This window comes from Protopterus annectens, chromosome 10.part0, assembly GCF_019279795.1.
Source record: "Protopterus annectens isolate FY-2018-M chromosome 10.part0, PAN1.0, whole genome shotgun sequence".
NCBI lineage: Eukaryota > Metazoa > Chordata > Ceratodontiformes > Protopteridae > Protopterus > Protopterus annectens.
In genome coordinates, this window is record NC_056744.1 from 1,254,326,713 (window position 1) to 1,254,349,397 (window position 22,685).

The window sequence follows — 22,685 nt, forward strand, 5'->3', positions numbered from 1 at the left end:
TTTGTGTGAGTTTAAAAAGAAGAGATTCGAATAGTAAATGGAATCTCTGTCTTACGACTATTTTACATTTACTAGACAAATGTTATGGTAGTTGATTTACCATGGGGGTGGGTGAGATATGATAACAGGCCTGCAAGTATAATTGCTAACTACTCAAAGTCATGTTATTGACTTATTTGTGATTGCCTCACACAACTGCAATTTCAAATGACCAAAAGTTCCCAAATCCGAACCTACAATATGGTGGTCTGTTCCCCACACTCCTGCTATTTACATATGTTAATTATGTGGTTGCAACATCATGGTGTAAGATAAATCTCTGGTACAAAAGCAATTCAACCTTCTAAGGAAAAGCCCAGTAGTCACACACTAATGATCACACAAATAAGTCTTGGTCATTAATATTTCACAGACAAGCCTAGCTGTTTACAGGGCTAAAAGGTTCTTCTTTGATGTTGCTGAGATAGTAACGGATCTCATTATAATAGTAAAGGAAAGATATAATTACTATTTGCTTATTTCCTTTCCGGTGAGAGAAAGTAGAACTCTACCCTATCATTAGTCTGTTAGAACCATTGAAAAATCCATAATACCTGAACTAAATGTACAGCAAAAAAAACATTTTAAACATACTGGATATAATTTAAACATTACAGAAATGAAGGCTTTGTGTGAATTAAGTATAGCCATGGATACAGTTATTACAAAGGCTATTGTAATTTGGTCTAGTACTTATGAAAATGAAGTATAAAAACAGCATATGGATAGGGGACTTCATCACATACTGTTTTTGGATTTTGGAGACATCTTTTTAAATAGGCAAAGTAATTGTTGTTTAAAAGAGTACAAATGGGTATTATTAGTATACAGGTATGTCAGCACATGCATATCAAGTCACCCAAACAATGTTTTTTTATTTACTAAACAAGGCAAAAAAAAAAACTGTAAAAACAAAGAATAAGATGGACAGGAAAATAACTCGGCATAAGATAATTTATTCATAGACACTTTCGTTCATATAAGTACAATGAACTTCATCAGATAGAATAAAATTCAAAACACAGTTTAAATAGCATTCATTCATTTGCACATGTCACTAAAAGGTAACCTCTCAAAAGTCCTGCAAAAATTTTAAAGATATATGTATCATTATAATTGCACTCCTAAAATCTATAGAAATGATTATAAACATGTCAAATTGTCCAAACTAAATGATTAAAATATATGAAAATTTAAATAAAAAATCCAATTAAATTAGACTCAATAATTTTTGTTAGTCTATCTCTCTAAAGATTTAAATTTCAAAATACAACCCAGAGAGACATGTTCATTTAGCCCAGGATATACACAGGCATTTAATTTTAACTGCCAAAAGAGCTCTCTCTCTCTTCTATCCTTAAGTCTCATGGGCCACCTCTGATGTTCTTTGAAAACCTGTTCTATTATAAAGTATTTAAAAGAATTTTCATTATTCTCCAGGGTGTGTTTAGTTAGTGCATTGTTTACATTAGTCCTAGATATATCATTTTGGTGTTTGTACACATGTTGTTTAAACATTCTTTCAGTTTTTCTTATATAAAATCTAGGGTAAAATTGGCATCTAGCCATATATATCACACCTCTAGACTGACAGTTATACTTCCCCTTCAGTTTAACCTTTTCATCCAAAATTTCAAATGCATTTATTACATCCATATAGTTATAGTAAGGGCAACGGCCACATTTAAACATGCCAATAATCCTATTCAAAGTCACAGGTTTGTTTTTAAACAACCATTTTATATTGCTACTCTTTTTAAAGGTTATCCTAGGGTGTTCATCAATTTTTTTGCCTGATAGAGTTGTCCTGTCTTAACAGTATTCAATTTTTAAATATTTTTTTTTAAATTGCTAGCATCATGGAAAAAGGGGGTGATAAAGCTTACACCAAATTCTTCATTGTTACCACCCTCTAATGGTACATTACTTGCCACTAATGTTCGAATGGTCCTAACAAGTTCACTGATCAAAATGGGTTTGAAATGGCCTGACATCCTTTTGTTTGTTACTTCAACCACTTCAGCCGCTAGTTCATTAATTAGCTAAAAGGGATACACATGCTTCAAAAACATATTCTTAAGAATAGGACATTCAGTACTAAATTCTTCATTTAATGAAGTCGTTTTGGCCGCTCTTACAAGTTGGACTTTTGCAAAGGCTTTCTTTTGATAGAATGGGTGGGAGCTACTGTAGTGAAGGAAGGCATTTGAGTATGTTGTCTTTCTATAAATTTAGCCAAATAACTGCATTCACCTCTATTTTAGTTAGCAATACATCAAGAAAGGAGATAGACTCCATCTTGAATTTGTATGTAAATTGTAGAAAGTTTGTGGTGTTATTCAAACTATCTACAAAAAATTTAGCTTCCTCTATGTCGCCTTTAAAGATCACAAAGATATCATCCAGGTACCTGGTATACCAGTATACCTAGTTCACTAAGTAGTTGTTTTTAAATAACAGTTCTCTTTCTCAACAGGCCATTACTGTATTGGCAAAGCTGCCCCCACAAGGTGATCCCATGGCAACCCCACTTTTTGTAAATACTATTCATTGTCGAATAAAATATAGTTGTTGGTTAATAAAATGTCCAACAATCTTTCAATCAAGCTGATATCATTAGTGTCAGTGCCTTTTAACATAAGAAAGTCGATGACCCAAGTTACTGCAATGTCTTGGAGTATAGTTGTATATAGGTCTTTGACATCTATAGTCAAGAAGTTAAAGTCCTGCTGAAACTGCGATTTATTTATGTCTTCTAAAAAACTCCAAGAGTCTTGACAGATTTGGGGTTCGGACTGCAAAAATTTCTTTAATTTAGTGTCAATGACCTTAGCTCATGCATAAGTAATAGATTTTCTGCCATCAACAATAGGTCTCATTGGGGGATCACATAAATTCTTATGGATCTTAGGGATCCCAAATAAAACTGATGTAAGGGAAGCAGTAACATTCAAATAATTAAACATATCAATGTCAATAGTCCTCTCAATAAATAAATCACTTATATAAGATCTTGCTCATTGGTATGCACCATGTGTTTCATTTAGTGATACTTTTTCATATACCTCAGTATTTAACATGTCTTTCATTTTGGTAAGATAATCACATCCGTCCATGACCACAAGGCAAAACATTTTGTGCCCTTAAAAACTCAAGAGACTGTTCTCTCAGTAGCAGTTAGATTAATTGCATCTTTGTCATATCTTTTTAAATTGGCCCTAATATCAAGTTCACACATCTATTTGAACAAGTTTAAAGTTGTATGTAGTGGGGGATTGAGCAGAATAGCAATCCTAAAGTCCCTATTAACTTGACTATTCTGTTGAAAAAGGATATTCAAATTCAACTTACATATGAACAATTTAAGGTCCAATATTTTTCTTGGTAGGTATGCTCGGGTTGTCGGGACAAATTGTAAACCCTTTGCCAACACATCGATAAGACCACTTTCTATATTCAGAGTAGAATAGTTGTAGATTTTGAAATCTCGGTTAGTGTTGGTTAAAATATTAAGTTTAAACTGTAGGTTGGAGCCTCCTGATGTATCAACCACCTGTGTTACCTGCACCAACGGTTCTGTTTTCTGGTGCATTGATTCCTCTGGGGGCGCTCCTTGAAATTTCGATTGGCCATTCCTCTGTTCCTGAGAAAAACCCTGGTTATTCCATTGTTTGTTGCCATGTGTTTGTTTGGCATTGTTTTCTTGTAACTCACGCACTTCTCCTTAAAGAGGAAGGTTCAGGACCATTATTAGTAGCAGCTCTAGGGGGGATGTGTGCACTAGTCTCTTGTGTTTGAGAGATAGAATAATTTCTCTCATCATTAATAGAGACCACAATTAGATTACTTCCCCTATTCATAGATGGAGGGGAAGGGTAGGCACAACCTTTTTCATAGTCATGTCTATCTCTCTCCATTTTCTTTATTTTAGTGTCCTTCAATTTAACAATGGTTTGATCAAACGTATACTGCAAGAAATCACTGTCCAAAGTAATTTCATTCTCAAGTCATTCTAACTCAGATTTTAGCTTTTCCACTTGCTGGTTGTAGTGTTTAATAAATAATTCAAGGAACTCACATCCTTGCCTATAAAACAGCTTCAGAAGTTCATGATGAAAGATGGAATTCTCCTCAAGCCCATTCAGATATCTCGATAATTGCAGCCCCTTTGGGATTATATGTGCAAATGAATGAATGCTATTTAAACTGTGTGTTTTGAATTTTATTCTGTCTGATGAAGTTCATTGTACTTTTATGAACAAAAGCACTTATGAATAAATTATCTTGTGCCGAGTTATTTTCCTGTCTGTCTTGTTCTTCCTTTTTTTATTTACTACCAAAGATACATAAGGGTCTTATTCCATGTTTGGAGACACCAGTCCTGTCTGGAAATGGCTCATTCAGATAATCACTATCTGCATTTTTAGAAGACTACTTGAAATCATTGCTTTCTTGGGTACAATGTAGGCTTAAGGATGCAACCATTCAGCCTACTTCTTATATGTGTACTTTTGATGTTAAATCTTACATATATCCATACAAATATTTCAGGCATGGGCATTAATGTCCTTGTAGCCTGCCAATATACCAAAAAAGTTGTTCCCATAATAAAAGTCCAGGCTGTTTTTAAAATATCTAAACTAGTGCTTGCTTTAATGTAATTTGGTGGGCTATTCCATGCATAAGCTGCTCTCTCAGAGAACTAATTAGTACACTTATCATTCCTATAGAATTTTCTTCATAGGCTGTCTGATGACTCTCTACTACTTTTTGATAACCCCAAACATTGCCAGAGGTAGATGTCTCTAAATGCCCAATATACATGAATAAGATCTTCTGTTAAATATATGAAAGAAACACTGTACAAGTTCAGATATTTTAATCTATCATAACTTAAATTTTCACATCCATGAACACCCCTGGTTTACTTCTGCTGTACTCTTTCCTTTACAAATGATTGTTTTCTTATAAGGTTTCCATATTGCTATTCCATACTCAAGTTTGGATCTAATATAACTAACAAACAACGACATCACCATTTCTGATTTCCTAGACGTTATAAATCTTTTTCTATAACCTATAGTTCTATAACTATCATTAACTAATTGGTTGATATGATTAGAAAGACTCAGAGCTGGATCTACCCAAATAGCCAGGTCTTTGAATGAATCTACAGTTTCAATCACTGTGTGCTGTATTAAATATTCACCTTTCAATATGTCTCCCAAATCTGATATGCTTAGTCTTTGATCTTTTTATCAGTATATTATTCTCCTATGCTCAAATGCTTAATTTAGTCCAGTCCTTTTGCAGACATGCCCTATCTGTAACACATGTAATTAGTTTACCAGGTTTCCAGTCATCTGCATACCAACTGTATAACACCTCGGATCAAAAAGATATATCTGACAGATACAATTTAAACAAGTATGGGCCTAGGGCAAAGTTTGCCATGTCCTATTTGTAAGCCATGCAGCTATCCATCTTATCAAGAGTACATACATACTTTGTTGTTCTAATTTATTGATCAGTGTTTTTGTGTATGACCCTAAGAAATGCTGACGATAACTCTATATAAATTGAATTACAGAGCAATTTTTTTATTCATAGCTGTTATTATATAGTTATAGAACCTCATGCTACAGGTGGTAATAGATCAATTTTAAACATATGCATAATGATATATAGTTTCAATTCCCAACATTTCCCAGTTCTGACAATAACTTATCCAATACTATTTTCTCTACTGTTTTCCCACATCATGAAGGTAGACATAAAGGTCTGTATGACTCTGGGTTTGTCCTTAAAGACAGGTTTAATAAGTATGTGTCTCCAATCTTGAGGAATCTCACTGTATTTATACAACATAGTAAATAATAGATATAATGGTAATGTAATTTCTTGCTGAAGTGTTCTCCGGTCTTTTGTTTTGTTCCATGTTCAGGAACTTCATTAGAGTGTCCTGTGCTACCATCACACTAATTTAAAAGAAAATCAACCAGTCAAGTAAAGTAATGAATAATTAATCAGTGGTAAAAAATACATCCTAAACATAAAAAACCTACACTATACATCAAAATTGTTGAATGAGACCCATGGATTGTATTCAGCAAATGAAAGAATTTGAAGCCCTTATTTGAATATGGCCCCACTGGTTTTAACAGAATGGCCAAACATAATTATACGAGAAAATGTGACTGTTGCAAACAATGCTACCTTATTAATGAGGGACGGTATGTTTCAGTTGATGCCTTTGTCAGAACTTTTCCATGTCCCTCTAGGGGAAATTGTGATTCAAAAAAGTATCGTATACATTGTGATGTGTATTTCTGGTCCAGCTTTCTGTGTAGGGAAAACTAACAGGAATCTTCGAGACAGAATACAAGGACATCTATATGATATTAAAAAATACAAAAATACCAATGCATTATATAGACATTCATTGATGTGTTCTCATTTCAAGAAGTTTGTTTTTTAATTATTGATTATGTACATCAAAGACAAAATTGGGGTGACATTAACAATCTGTTGGAATACCATGAATGGTTTGGCATTTGCAATTAAATGTCAGCAGTAATCTGGGTTTGAATGATGATATTTTGATTATAAATGTGTTAATGACGACCGCCTTAATGTATTGACTATTTATGATAATATTCACTTTTTTGGTCTGGTAGGGTTGAATATTTTTGTACTACTCAATAATTTTGATGTATAGCGTAGTTTTTTTTATTTTTAGGTTTAATTTTAACCACTGATTAATTATTCATGACCTTATTTGTTGATTGGTTGATTGCTACGGCCTTATTTTTTGATTGGTTGATTGCATTTTACATTCAGAGTCATGGTAGAATGGGCATTCTGATGAAGTACATGAATATGGACCAAACGTGCTAAGTGCATGGATTAAATTTTACTTTTGTGACATTACAACCAAAGTCTATACCTACCTGCAACTTGATGTTCTATAATGATATAATAGCAGCTGTAAATCAAAATTGTGTTGTGATATAATTTATTAAGAGATATCTTTAATCTTTGATATAGTCATACACAAATTATTAATCAATAAATCAGATCAACTTTGCATTAATTCAATTTTGCACGATGGCTAGGATAGCTGCATTGCAAACAATCTGTACATGGCAATTATCCTACAGAAGTTGGACAGCTTTGTCCTGGGTTCACAACTGTTAGGTTGCATTTTTCTGATTTATCTTTTCAACTGAAGTATACTATAATCCCTAAGCAGATTACTTGAAAATAGGAAAATTTATTACATTTGTTTTGGATAGGATATGACTGTAAAAGAATTTGACCAGTTGGACACAGTTGAATAATATACTAATAAATACAACAAAACCTATGTGAATGAATTTTTGAAGATATATGATGAAAGATGAAAAATCTAATACAGCACACTGTGATGAAACTATAAATTCATTTAATGACCTGGATAAACAAATAGATCCAACACTGATTTATTTATTTTTTATATTTGTTTAGCAGGGTAGTGCACTGATCAGTATAGACCAATTTCAGGCTCAGCCAGGGTGAAATGCAAAACATTTCACCATTTCACCAAAAATAAATAAATAAAATAAAAGTTCGGACTAATTCCATAGAAAAAACTGAGTATATACATTCCATTGGAAAAGCATAGTGTAATGTGCAATCAATCAGAGTGCAATGTGCAATATGTACATTAGTTTCTAAACTGGGTCAACCTTCAGGGAATCTTGAGAGGAGAGAAGAAGCTTGGAAAGGACATAGGTTAGGTGATATATCTTGTATTGAAGCAAGAACATTTGGCTTGGATGAAGAAGACTTTTTTGTTGCATTCTGAATTTGGAATAAGTGTTAATTTAATTAATGTCAATGGGGAGAGCTTGCCAAACAGTAGGTGCCTAAGAGGAGAAAGCTTGTGCAGTGCTCAGGAGTTTGGTTCTATGGTGTGGCTTGTGAGTTGTGTCCCAGTCAAAGTATTTTTATGACGTCTAGCTGCAATGGACTAAATGTGTGAAGTTGGAGTAATTTGTAGCATTAGGATCCTAAAAGTAGGTTAAATCTTTGTTTTAGGGGTAGCCATTTTGCTTTTTCTAGGGCAATACAGTGGTGCTCACTGTATTTTTCCAGATCATATCAACTGATTGTTATAAGTCTTTTTATATGGCTTGCACCTGTCACCCCTGGGATTCCGGATATTGGCTAAGGCTCTTGCCACCCCCATAGTGCCTTTTTTAGGCAAGGCTCAAATTCTAAACCTACCACCCTAGAAAACAAAAAAGGGAAGAAACTGAGGGTAATGCTGCTCAATGCCAGAAGTCTAAATCTCAAAATGCACGCACTCGAGGCCCTTCTCAGTATGGAGAACATCGATGTCTGTGCTGTAACTGAAACCTGGTTCAAGGCTCCTGAGAGCACCCCGGCACTATTAGGTTTTACCTAATATCATGCATTCCGGCCCCAAAACCTGGACCACACCACAAAAGGAGGGGGTGTATCCATATTCATAAAGGATACCCACACCTCCAGGTTGGTGGCAACGCACGAAGCTTCGGAAACCATCCAGGTGCAACTAACCATAGGCAAAACTGCTCTACAAATTGTAGCATGCTACAGGCCACCCTCTCAAACTCAGCAACCCCACACAGCCTTCCTGAAGACACTGGAGGGTATAAATGTATCTCCAAACACCATCATATTGGGTGACTTCAACCACCCGAATATAGACTGGGAACATTACTCAAGCCCTAACTTTCTAGCCCAACGGTTCCTGGAGTTCATAAATTCAAATGCCATGGAACAGCTAGTCACTGTTCCCACAAGAGGAGAAAATATACTAGATCTCATTGTCACAAACATGGGGACAAAATGCTCCACACCGAAGTATATCCCTCATTGGTGAGATCTGATCATAAACTAATCTCACTGGAAATCCACATCCCACCCCCACCCCAAACAAAAGACCATAGTGAAGAACTTCTCTAAAGCAAACTTCACACTACTCAAGACTGGTGTGGTATCCTTCAAGGCCCCTGAGCCAGTGGAAACCACAACCCAAGCTGCGGAAGCCCTTACAAATGCCTTCTATGAACACCTCCAGGACTGCATGGATCAGGCAATCCCAAATAAAACCAAGACTCTTTCCACAAAGGGCAAACGTCCAGTCTGGTGGACCCCAGCCATTAACAAACTTTACAATAAGAGGAGAAAGCTATTACATGATAGAACAAAATCCATAAAAGGGAAGTCACCCCTGATCATTATTAGTAAAAAATACGAGCACTCATAAAATCAACTAAGGCCAATTTTGAGAGAAAAATTGCCATGGATTCAAAGGACAATCATAAGGCCTTTTTCAGCTATGTTAGGAACCTGGGTGGAAACTCCCAGATATGCTCAGAATTAGTCCAAAATGATACAAAAATCACTGAACCCACAGACATTGCCAACATACTGGCAGACAGGTTCAGTGCAAACTTCACCCCTCTCCCCTAAAGGAGAGATAACTATCCCAGCCGAGTGTAGCCTCCCGGACATCTCAAATGCGCAGGTGAAAGCTGCTCTCTCTAAAGCTAAAAACACAGCATCAATGGGACCGGATGGTGTCCCCGGCTGTGTGCTACACAAGCTAAATGAGGAATTAAACCCGCACATAAGGCAGCTGTTTAATCTCAGCCTTACCACAGGATACGTGCCCAAGGAGTGGCGACGGCAACTGTGGTCCCACTCCACAAAGGCGGCGCCTCACGGACCCTGGTAATTACTGCCCCATAAGCTTAACAAGTCTAGTCTGCAAAGCTATGGAGAGGATCATAATGGAGCTCATAAACAAAGATATAGGGGACTTGCAGACATTGGACCCGACCCAGTTTGGCTTTGTCAAGGGAAGATCATGCCTTTTGAACTTGGTCGACTTCTTCGCAGCAGTCACCAAGGCCATTGATGAGGGAAAGGCAGTCCATACAGCCTACCTTGACCTTGCAAAGGCTTTCGACACAATACCCCACTCGGGTATTGTAGAAAAACTTACCAGCTTAAATGTAAACCCATATGTCACAAGATGGGTTGCAAACTGGCTTAAGGACAGAACACACAGGGTTAGAGTTGCTGGCGCTGTGTCAGACTCCAAGCTGGACACAAGTGGTGTCCCACAGGGCCCGGGCCTTGCCCCACTATTGTTTGGGAGCTACTTCTCAGAAGTACAGGCCAACATGGGAGGACTTTGGCTGGCAAAGTTTGCAGACGACTGCCAACTGGGCCATAGTGGAAAGTGCATCGGACACGGATATCCTTCAGAAGGGACTCACGGAAACAGATAGCTGGTGCCAGAGCCATGGCCTGAAGTTAAACGCCAAAAATGTATAGTCATACCCTTCGGGAAAAACAAGGTAACCCCAAGCTACCATATAGGTGGCAATCCACTAAGCACAGAAGAGGTTATCAGGGACCTGGGGACCCAGGTTGACAGTGGCCTTTCTTTTGACACTCACGTTGCTAAAGTGGTTAGAAAGACCTTCTACATTGCCCACCTGATCATGAAGGGATTCACATCCAGATCTAGTGAGGTCTTTGTTCCCCTGTACTCTTCACTTATCAGACCAATGATCGAGTACAATGCCCCATTCGGGATGTATCTCACCCGACATCTGCAGCAATTGGAGAGACCCCAAAAGTTCCTCACCAAAAGGATAAAGGGACTCCAAAATCTGTCATATGCTGCCAGATTGAAGAAACTCCAGCTCTATTCAGTCGCATACCGTCTGCTCAGAGGTGACATGTGCCTGACATACAAGGCCATGTCCAACCCGGAATTAATGGATATGCTCCACCTCAAAAAATCCAAATCCACCAAAACCACTAGAGCAAGCGACTTAAACCTTAGCACGGATATAAATAGGACGTGCTGGAGGGATAGATTTATCACTCAGAGACTCCCTATGCTGTGGAATAAAATCCCGGTCCATGTGAGGCAGAGCACCTCGCTGACTCTTTTCAAGAGAAATCTAGACCTGTGGATGGGAGATTGTAGGTTTACCCCAGGAATCATCTCTGTGTCACTGCTGGACAGAGGCACAACAAACTAATGGGCACAGTATTTTTTCATATAAGGGGTGGCGTAAGCCACAAAAATTTGGGCTAGGCTTATAAATGCCTTAGGGCAGATAGCCTAGTATAAACCTATGAACCTATGAACCTATATATGCTATGGAGTCTAGAAAAAACAGAAATTATAAAATAAATGTTTTTAAGTTTCAGAACCAGATTAGCATTATGTAATAATGATATGGAAAATTAAAAGAAAACTGCCATAAGTAAATTGAAAAGTGTACAGCAGAAATATACCAACGGCATCCATGGATGTGAAAGTTTAAGTTATTATGAAAGATTAAAATATCTAAACTTGTGTTGTGTCTCAAACAGACATTTTTCAGCAGGACTTATTTAGAGATATTGGATATTTAGAGACAGCTACCATTAGGAATGCTTGGAATTACCAACAAGTAATAGATAAACATTGGAAACCTGTGCAGGTGATCATACAGGCATGAGCAATGTACTAAATGGTTCTATGAGAGAGTAGCTGACACCAGGAATAGACGCTCGGATCATATTGAAGCACATACTAGTTTAGATGTACTGTAGCTTGGTCAATTATTATGTAGATGACTGTTTCGTGTATTGGTAAGCAATCTGTCTGAAATATTTGTGTGTGTGTGTGTGTGTGTGTGTGTGTGTGTGTGCGCACGCATATTAGTATGGATCTGTATATTTCCTAGTCTGTAGTTCATGTCCTTTGATATTTCATCATCTATAAAATAGCACTTATTACTGTAGCTTTACCACATCTTGGATTGTCTGGAAGGCTTGAACCCAGTGACTTGACCATAACCTCAGAGATTACGGTGTTTAATTGCAAGTGCTTTAAAACAGCTAGCAGTGATACAGTTTTTACTAGATATGATAATTTTTACACAATCATTTTAATCACAGCATAATCACAGCATTTTTACCATTCACGGAGATAGATATGATTTCTCCTTTTCATACTTTTACTTTCAAATTCTGTTAGTATTGAGTTAATATCAGCATTAGTTACTTTACTCATATATGCAGGATTAATATATCTGGAGACTTTGTGTATTTCCTTTGCCATTTAAAGAGCCTTTGCAATATGCCCGATTCTGGAGCTGACTGATCCAATGGAAGTACTTCACTTTCCCATAAATTTACCCTTAGATGTGATAGTTTCTGGAACTTCTGAATTAAGCCTGCTTGATTAGGTACTGAAGTTTCATTATTAGGCAATAATTAGCCAGAAATTATCACACTTTCCAATTACACTAATTCATTTTCCCTTTCCATTTGTCCTATCTCAGAAAAAATTCTGTATATTCAATGTAAACAGTGAGGACAATTGTCATCTTTCACATATCTGTTGCTACAGCTTAAATGGATCTGTTAAGTTCACTATAGGTTCATGGGTGAATTGTAATTACTAGGCTAACTACCCTTGTGGGCCATTTTAAACCTAGCCAGTTTTACTTTTTATGTTTGATATAACCTGTCCCATTTGGTGTTAGACTGGCCTTACCTGACCCATGGTTGGTAATTATGTATTATACAGTGAGAATAACTGGGATCACACCATAAATAATTTGAGGAGACCCATGCATGGGATGAAACATTTTTGAGCTGTCTCTGTCTATTAGTATTACAGGAGGCAGTCCTGAGGTAAATTTTCCATTTCCCATCTACAGATACAAGTTATGTTAGAAAACAGACAGGGATGAGCTTAGTTCTACATGGATGGGGAATCTGTTCCAGAGCAGCTGCATCCTTTGCAAGGTATACCTGTTCCTCCAAATTATCCTGTAGATGTTGCAGAAAAGGTTTGGATCCCTAGTCAGAGTATTTCTGATTCTATTTGGATTGCTGATGTGCATTATAGCGATTAGTATTGGGTTAGAGGATGCCTTGTTTGCCAGACATAGACATCACTATTATTGATAAAGCAAGTTTATTTTGCTAGAGTGCAGCTTGAAGATCCCTTAAAAGCAAGACACAGGCCATAATGCCAACATCAACAGCAGCATATTTTGCCATAACAACTTAAATACATTTTGCAATGCATTAGGCATAAACAGTAAAATAAAGTAATGTGTTACAAAACAAATGTCATATGCAATGACATAAAGTAATAAAGGCTGTGTATTAAGGTTAAGACGGAGTATAGCTAATAGAAAATTGAAGAAATAAAATAAGCAATATGTAGTTATAAAATAAAAAAGCAGAAAAAAAGAGTAAAAAATAGTTCAGTCAGGAAAGCAGTTAAAGAAAAGAAAAGTAATAGATAATGCAAATGGTTAGCAGAATGACAAAGGGAATGAAGATATTATATGCAGGACAAATATATATTGGAGGAGTTCACATCAGCAAATCAAACAACTGGGTACAGATGTCCAAGATGCCTAATCATTCTATGAGATCATTTAAGAGCTGGTGCTAAGTTTTGGATATTATTGTGAAAAAATGACACTGAAATTTCTTTAGTGCACATTTTCAGAGTTTTCTAAAATCCTCAAGGGGTGGTAATTGACCTCATCTCCTGTAGTATTTTGTCTGCTGTTCAGTTACTGATTTAGAAAGACATTTCAGCTATTTCTCAACTCTGAGGTGGTCTTAGAAGGAAGTTGGTATTTGCATTCTTGAAAATATAGTTTTCAGTTCTATAGTGTAAGTATTTTTAGGTGGAGATTAGAAGCGATCATTAAGTAGTTTATATGTAAAGATGTTCAGTGGGAAAGTAGATCTTCCTTTGTTAATGAGATAATAGCATTTTCTTATTTATTTTACTATATTTATATTTATTTACCTGGGTAGTACACTTTTGTAGGCACAGCTAGTGATTGCAGAGAAGTATAATAAAAGCAGAAGAAATCAAAAAAGAGAAAAACATACTATTTATAGTGCATATGTACAAAGCAGTCCAGTAAGAGGTATAGAAGATTCATAGTAGAGATAAGCAGCAAGAGAGAGAGGGGGTGTGAGGTATAGGAGATGAAATGCATGGACTGCAAATGGGTTGTGTTGAGAGGGATTTATATGTTAAGTTTCAGGAGTAGGCAATTAAGTAACTTTGCAAAAAGAGTACACACAAGGAAGTCCTGGGTAGAATAATGAGAGGTGGAGTTGGGGAGGGGGGATTAGTTTATATGACCTTTATGGGAAGAGGAGTGTATTGCTTGCAGTTAAAGGTGGGACATCAGTTCCTTCCTGAAGATGAGTAAATTGAAGATTTCTTTGATAGAACCAGGAAGTGAGTCCCAGAGAAAAGATGTGCTTATTGAGAAGGTTTCTCTGCAAGATTAGAGGGAGGCTCTTGGAGTTGGGAAAGAGGATTTGAGACAAGTTGCAAAGGTTGTAAGATATTTTTTTCATTAAGTTTGTTGACAAGTGGGACAAAAGAATGGAGATTCATCAACTTGAAATAGTGGTTGCCAACAAGAAGGCTGGATATTTGTCTTATAGGGAGCTACTTTTTGCCTTTTTACTTTCTCCAAATCTTTTGGGTTTCTAATACCATGATGGGAATGGACCCCATTCCTGAGTCAAAGTACAATTAAAGTTGATGAAATTAGGATTGTTTCACTCTTTGATGTCAGACAAAAGTGCTCTTCGCAGCACCTGCAATGTGCCCAGTAATTACTGCTTCTGCAATTTGTATGGAGTTGGATGTAATGGTAGCAGATCTAAATATGCTTGTAGATATGCTTGCACTGTGAGGGTAAGGCAGTAATGTTCAAGGGGTGGACGGGGGCTAGTGTTGGTGAGAAAGTGACATATGGAATTAGAAATGCTTTGAAACGTAGTACAAGTATGCACTGAGGCAGTGGCAAAGAATGGAAGGCCATAATCCAGCTAGAATAGCATAATTCCTTTACTAATGTCTGACCTGGCAGTGCAAGACATTAATGGAGAGATTTATTTGATCAGAAAAGTAATGTATTAACTCTGGCTTTTTTTTTTCAAGTAAAAGTAGAAGTTAAGTCCAAAGTACTTGAATGGGGATGTGACTTATATGACAAAGTCGTTTAAGTCAGAAAATGAAAGGATGTCAGGGCAGAATAGTGTTTGGGACATTTCAATGAGCATAGATTTTGGTGAGGCTTAGAAGTAGTTTGCACTGGATTAGCCAATGCTGAGGGTCATGAAGGCCTGATGTCAGTTCAGAATGGATTTTTGAGTGTTTGTGGCCTGACTTACAGATAACTATCATCATAGAGAAGAAGGGGGTGGGGTATGTGGAAGGGTTGTTTCTTAATATAACTGCAAATTAGGAGGCAAGAAAGAATAGAGTCTTGAGTGATACTTCTTAAAATTGAGACAAAAATCAGAAAGGGATTTTCCTATTTTGACTTTTTACTGTCTGTTTCAAGAATGCTTTTGAGCCAGGGGAAGGGAATCATTGCTAATAATGAATTTTATAACAGTTTTAAATATGAAAGAGGGTGATCAATGATGTTGGTTTTCTTTGTAACTCACAACTCATGCTCAACCACCAGCCCCACACACAAAAAAAAAAAAAAAAAAAAAAAAAAATTTTTTTCCCCAGATCTCCTATCATGATAAACAAAATTTAAAGTCCACTCTGTTGATAATAAAACCCACTGGAGTCACTTATCATGGCAAATTATTAGGAATGGATGATAATCTTAAATTCAATCTGCTTATACAAAATTTCATAAGAAAAACTCATCAAAAACAAGGGATGCTTTACAGAACCAAAATATTTCTTACAAACATAACTAAAACTATATTTGCCACTAATTATCTCCTCCTCACACTTTCACACTTCTTTACAGTGCTCCCATCCTTAATAACCTTCAGACATCACAAAAATCTAAACTTGAGCAATGCTATAACAAAGTTGCTAAATCTGTAGTAAATACCCCTTTCAGAACCCAACATCGCATAGCATTAAAATGCCTAAATTGGTTAGAACTGCCCCATCAACAAACTTATACACAGATTCTTACCACCTATAAAATTATCCAGTATCCATCTGCTTGTCCAGCACTAAACAACTTTCCATACAACTTTGTTCCCCATTGGTAATTGTAATCCAATAACCAAAAACTCTTGTCTATCCAAAAAGCTATGAAATCTGCTGGGTATTGTCTGCACTCATACCATATTGCAAAGGCCAGGAACTCCTTACCTGTATCCTTCAGGCCAGTACACTCCTATCCTTAAAAAGCACTCTGAAGACTTCCTAGCCAAAAACTTGTCTCTGTTCTTGTTCATCACCAGGATAAACTATATCCCTAAATTTGAATAAGTGCCTATTCATACCTTATACCTCCTTACTCTTCCTTCTTCACTCACTTCCTTACTTCTATCAGTTTGTCACCCCAGATTTCTCTCTAAATATACAACAAATCTGCTTTTTCTCTCATATCATATTACAGTTCCTGTTTCTATTACACTAACTTACCTTTAGTTTCTCGAGAAACTGGCTAAAATATCCCTACATTTTCATATTATGTCTAATTTAGTATATTTATTTAAACTGTAGATGTTTTGTATTATTTTTTGAAGATTGCAAAATTATTATTCTTAAAATATTTTGCAATACTTTGCAGCTTTTCTCCCTGAACCTCTGCTGAAAATGGGCTCTTACCCAGTCAAACTTTCTGGGTAATAGATCAATAAATAAATAAACAAATAAATAAATAAAGGCTTTAGTGAGGCTGATGAAATGGGCTTCTGTGACGCTACCTGTGCTGATTCTTTGTAAGATGTCATTGGTGAGAGTCTAAAGGGTGGTGATGGTGTTTCAATTTTGCCAAACCCATGTTGTTTGTGGGAAAGTATGTGATATAGTTGTATGTATTGTGCGAGCTTGTTTTAGACAACTTTTATCCAGCTTTTCCCTAGAGTTGGGAGGATAGAGATTGAAAAGATGTGGTAACAGTGGTTGGGGTTTGCTTTCTTTGGAAAAGGTGTGATTATGACATTTTGTCACATTGTGGGCACCACGATTTTAATAAGGCAAAGGTTAAAGATGTTGCTCAGCAGTGGTTGATAAACATGGAGAATACTGTCACATCCAGGTGGGGAATCTATTTTGATATCATAGAGAAGATTTTTATCTCACTTTGTTTTTGTTTAAAGTAGAAGATGTGGCTATAAGGTAGTAGGTAAGGGGACTCAGGAGCAGTGAGGAAGAGGGGAGAAATAGGGAGAGATATTACTGGTGAGAGAGTGGAATTGTCTCACTGGAAGAAGATGGGTGTGTTGGGGTTAGTAGAACTTTTCCTTCTTCTAATGAGGTTAACTTCTTTCCAAAACTGTTTTGTAGAGTGTAAGAGCTGGGTTTAATTATGGTGGTTTGATTTCTATCTTCTGATGGACTTAGGGCTGTATAGCATAGGTTCATAGGTTCATAGATTAATACTAGGCTAACTGCCCTTGCGAGCCATTTTAAGCCTAGCCAGTTATCCCCTGTGAGATTCAAACCCTGTACCTTGTATTTGTAAGGCAAACACCTTAACGATTAGGCCACCCTCCCAACCCAAATATATAAATCCTCATCTCTGTAAAGCTGTTTCCAGGGGTGAGACTCAAACCTTGCACCTTGTGGTTGAAAGCTATACACCTTAACCACTGTACCATTTGACCTGTCATCTGTGATTAGTTAAGGAGCAGTATGACTACCAGTTATACCAAGCTTCATCTCAGAGGTAAAGAAGCTGTTTGAATTCCATAGTATGTAAAGTTTTCATTTTTGTGAGAGTCTTTTAATTTCTGCAAAGAATATGTCCTGAAGATGAAAGAAAGTTGAAGAGAAAAGATTTACAGCAAAGTTATGGTCATCTTCACTGAAAATGGTGGACTATGAACTTAACTTGGAGAGGGTTGCAGATGATTGTGGTCTGAAAGACTTGAGCATAAGAAGAGGTTGTAAATGATGATGATAAAAGTGATGACTCAGTGATCACTGAGTGAGGGAGGAAACAAAGAAATGTTTCAGACAGAGTTAGGAGGGTTAATGATTATAAACTCAATATTGGAGTGGCTAGAAGAGTTATGGTTAGGTCTGATTGGTTGGGTAATTATTTGAGGAAGCGCAAGGCTAGTACATGGGAGATTTCGAGAAAGGGGCATCAAGAAAGTTGAAGTTGAAGTATCAACATATATGAATGTTACTGTTTTGTAGGGTGAAGGATAAGATAGAGGATAATAGGTTGGAAACCTTTAGAAGGGAGGAGGGGGAGAACGGAAGGATGTATAAGCAAGAAAGGCTTTCTGTTGATTGAGGAAAACTTTATAAATTACCATTTTATGTTAGTGAAAGAGATGATATGAGCTTGAGGACTATGGTTCCATCACCTTTTGGTCTACCAAGTCTGCGCTGTACAAGAAAACTGTAGTTACAAGGAGATGCTGGGTGTTGAGGATCATTAGGTTTTAGCTAAGAATAGTAGTAAGATAGTGATATTCTTGTAATGGGCTAAGATGCATGAACCTTAATATTTTATTTTTTGTCCTTTGCAGGATACTCATATTTTGAGTAAAAATACAACACTGTTACTGGGAGCGAATACCATTTACAGCAATGGCATGTCTAACCTCCTTTGAGCTCTGAGTACCTTAAGACCAAATTTCAGTGCGTTGTAGAAAAGCCAGAGATTAAGTGTTAAGCCAAAGCCTTTCTTCTGCTGAGTCACATAAGGTAATGGCTGCAGGTCAGGGTCCTTGATTTGTATTGACTGTGATGTTGTTATTCTTCTATTTGTCCTGACAAACACTACGGTAGAATGTTAGTGCTAAGTGTCAATGTATTGTTACACATATAGATCCACAGTAGTGTAAAGTTGGAATTTTGTGAAAAGGGATTATGCTGCATGACTTAAGTAGATTAGGTTATGATCTTATACTTATAGATTGAAAATATGGGCTAGAGGAGATGCAAGCTACTGAAAAAAGAAAGTTTCAACCTTGTTTAAGTAGGAAAGTGTATATTATGCAGATAGTAGATTTTGAAATGAAAGACATTTTGCCAAGTTCATCTTTAACCTTAACCTTTAACTGAAAGAAAGAAAATGTGGCTGAAGTATGTCTGCTGAGGTTGTGATGGATTAGTTATTTTGAACATTATCCCTTGGATGGCTTCAGAATGCATTTTCTACATATTTGTCTTAATATTAATGGTATTGTGGCAGGATATCTTTTTTCCACTACATTCCTGAATAACTCAGGATTATCTACCTGAGAATGTTTTAGTTTCCTACAATACTTAGATTTTTCTCTGTTAGTGCTGAGTATTTATGTTTTTTTTCTGACTTTTACAGAACAAGTGCTTTATCACCATCTGTTTTACACTTTTTTCCCATGCTGTGTGTCTGCTTTTTTTAAAAGTTGGACAATGAAAGAAGCAAGCCAGTGTATTGCATTTCCCGTAAATCTTCCTGTTTTAAGTGGCTGTAGTCTCTTTTGAATGTTAGGGCCGGATTCAGGAAGGCTTACACGGAGTTCAAGAGTAGTGTAAGCCTCCGTGTAAGCCTCCGGATTCAGGAACAGCCCAAATCTCTGTGTAAGAGAAAGCTAACACATCTCTTACACGGACTGGGCGTGGAAATGCTCAATACCTTATTTGCAGCTGAAAGATATGCAAATGAGGTATCTGAGCGATCCACGAAGTAGAAACCAGTCCGTGTAACGGACGTGTTAGCTGCAGAAATGTACTCAGCTGACAACTGAGTACATTTCTGCAAAATTAAAAACGGAGCTATGTCAGCTCCAAATAAAGGGTGCATTTGTGTCATTAAGCATGCCAATGGCCAAATATGTGGCCATTGGCATGAAAAAGTGTTGCAAAAATATGTAATATAACTTTTTTTTTCACGGGATTTTAAGGTTTAACTGCAGCGCACACCAGCAAACGGGTGCGCTACCTAAAACTAAAACCGAAGCTTATAAGCCCACAATTGTGGGATTTATGTATTACATGTAATGTCAATGGAGGGACTTGCAGACCAAAACAATATGGCCTCCGTTTAGTGGTTGTCAAGGGGGGGAAGCTCCGTGTAAGACATGTAACTAGTCATTACTAGGCAATCCTATGTAAATGAGGGTTACAATACTGAATCACACTGCCACATAGGTAATGAGCACTTTCTGAGTAGTGTAAGAGTTAGAGAAGGGGGAGGAACAGAGTAAGAGGTAGTTGACATCACGGGGGGGAAGGATAGATACAAATGTACCAGATTGGAGGGCAATGTAAGGTGAAAGATGACAGACAGACTTCAGGGAGGGAGGTGTGTCCCAACAGAACACTAGGAAAGTCAAGAAACTGAAGGTTTACGCTATCCCTACACTCAAAGTTTCTTGATATACATGCATGCGCGCGTGTGCGCGCGTGTAAGGCAGGCTCAACATATGGGAGCGTGTTGCAAACCATCTACAACGGTTTGCGCGGGCGTGCACGTGTTTAAGGCAGTGTGCGCGCGTTTTAACATGAATCAGCCTAGTTCACACCGTGTAAGGATGTGTGCGCGCGTGTAACACCGTGTAGGGATGTGTGCACGCGCTTAAGTGACTGTGAGCGTGTTTAAGCTGGTGTGCACATTGCTCCCTCTCAGGAAACAGAGAGGAAACAGGAAACAACTAAATTACACGGAAACTGCCAGAGGATACTGCTGCAGTTAATTGTTGGAAACAATTGGAAGCAGGCAATTATGCAGGCAGACTAGAAGCCCAACCCAGCACTTAAAACACTACAAAGAGCAGTGCAGGGTGTTTCTCACAAGAGATACTGCAAGAAAGTAAGGTATCAGAATTGAAAACTGAAAAAGCTGAACTCAGAGCAGAAATGCTAGGGGCTGCCATAGCTGTTATAATCAGGCAAAGGCGAATTGCTGAGGGTGGTGTCAATGCAGATGCTGACAGACAACCCAGAGTGAGGAGAAGGAGAAGAGTATACAGGCCCAGGGTCACCTACCATGGTTTACATGAGCTGGAGATAGTAGAGCGCTACAGAGTGGACAGAGAGCTCCTGCAGCAGATTGTTGAGCTGTGCAGGCCACGCCTCACACACAGAACCAACAGAGGGGAACCCATCCCAGTGGAAAACAAGGTATGTGTTGGCCTAAGAATACTAGCAACAGGTACCTTCCAGAGACCAACTGGTGATATGATGGGGATATCACAGGCATCAGCCTCGAGGGTACTGCACCAGTTCCTGGATGCCATGTCAGCACATGTCGGTGATCATATATATGTCCCTAATGACCGTGAGGTTGTGGCCAGCAATATGCGTCTCTTCCAGCAAATAGCGGGAAACCCTGAGGTGCTGGGTGCAATAGACTGCACACACGTATGCATCAAAGCACCAGCTGGTGAGCGGGGTAGAGTCTACATTAACCACAAGGGATACCCCTCCATCAACTGCCAGGTCATGTGTGATGCCCAGGGCATAATAATGAATGTGTGTGCTGGCTGCCCTGGGAGCTACCACGATTCCCACATCTGGCATCTGACGCAGCTGTACCAATCATTTGCCAGTGGGGACTTCCCACACGGACACCTAGTGGGGGATGCAGGTTATGCACTTGAGCCGTGGCTGATGACACCCATCAGAAATGCACACACACCTGAACAGGAACGCCATAATGAAGCACACGCACAAACACGTAATGTCATAGAGCATGTGTTTGGGCTGCTCAAGTCATGGTTCCGGTGTCTGGACACATCTGGTGGAGCCTTGCAGTACACACCAACTACATGTACCCAAATAGTCATGATATGTGCTATGCTACACAATATGATCCTGCGGAAACAGCTGCAGCAGGACCAGCACAGGGCTGGGCCTAACATCCCCCCACCATTGCCAAGGCCACCACAGGCAGAGGGTGACTCGGAAGAGGAACAACCTGACCTTGTCCCAGTAGGCAGAAGGAGGCGTGCCCAGTATGCCCTGGCCTTGGCAAAGAGGCAACGCATAGCACATACACTTGGTCAGTAGGAACACTGGGACTGATACCTGCTCTGACTCACTCATATAGTAACAGGGATGCCTAACATGACACAACCTGCTTCCAAACATGTACAGGGAGTGTAGTATGTGCATCCGACAGAGGCAGCCCTGCAGCACCACCTGAGGCATGAATGCCATGTGTTAAGTAATGTAATACCATGTACCATATGCACACCTGAGGACCCGACTAACATCCACCCACACCAATCATAAACCACAAAAAACACAAACCTCCCTCATAGGTACCACAAGCGATAGTAACCTAGATGTAATGCTACCCAATGCCAGAAGTATAAATGCGTGCAGTGTAAACGCACACAGTATAGAGAATGTAGATATCAGTGCTGTAATAGAAAACAGGGTCAAAGCCCACATCAGCACCCTGACACTACCAGGTCACACCTCTGTCCTAATAGCAGGAACTGCCCCAGGCCTACTCTGGCAATGTGAGTGTCAAACGAAATATTACTGTCAACCTGGGTGCCCAGGACCCTGATAACCTCTTCTGTGCTCAGAGGATTGCCACCTAGATGGGAACTAGGGGTAACCCTGTTGTTCCCGAAGGGTATGACTATGCATTGTTTAGCGTTTAACGTAAGGC